This window comes from Bison bison, unplaced genomic scaffold (genome assembly GCF_000754665.1).
Source record: "Bison bison bison isolate TAMUID 2011002044 unplaced genomic scaffold, Bison_UMD1.0 scf7180017864299, whole genome shotgun sequence".
Taxonomy (NCBI): Eukaryota; Metazoa; Chordata; class Mammalia; order Artiodactyla; family Bovidae; genus Bison; species Bison bison.
The window spans coordinates 171,628-172,167 of NW_011494871.1; the positions used below are offsets into that span (position 1 = coordinate 171,628).

Sequence of the window (540 nt, forward strand, 5' to 3'; positions counted from 1 at the left end):
GATTTGAAATAGCTCAACTGGAATTCCATCACCTCCACTAGCTTTGTTCGTAGTGATGCTTCCTAAGGCCCACCTGACTTCACATTCCAGGATGTCTGGCTCTAGATGAGTGATCACACCATCGTGATTATCTGGGTCGTGAAGATCTTTTTTGTACAGTTCTTCTGTGTATTCTTGCCACCTCTTCTTAATATCTTCTGCTTCTGTTAGGTCCATACCATTTCTGTCCTTTATCGAGCCCATCTTTGCATGAAATGTTCCCTTGGAAAGCTGGAATCAAGATTGCCGGGAGAAATATCAATAACCTCAGATATGCAGATGACACCACCCTTATGGCAGAAAGTGAAGAGGAACTAAAAAGCCTCTTGATGAAAGTGAAAGTGGAGAGTGAAAAAGTTGGCTTAAAGCTCAACATTCAGAAAATGAAGATCCTGGCATCCGGTCCCACCACTTCATGGGAAATAGATGGGGAAACAGTGGAAACAGTGTCAGACTTTATTTTTGGGGGCTCCAAAATCACTGCAGATGGTGACTGCAGCC

At 43.5% G+C, this 540-nt stretch overlaps 1 protein-coding gene across 1 annotated transcript in view; it reads left to right on the forward strand.

Moving 5' to 3' along the window:
* The window catches only part of PARP4 (poly (ADP-ribose) polymerase family, member 4), a 77,108-nt gene that overhangs the window by 64,333 nt on the left and 12,235 nt on the right, over window positions 1-540 (forward strand). The window lies entirely within an intron of this gene.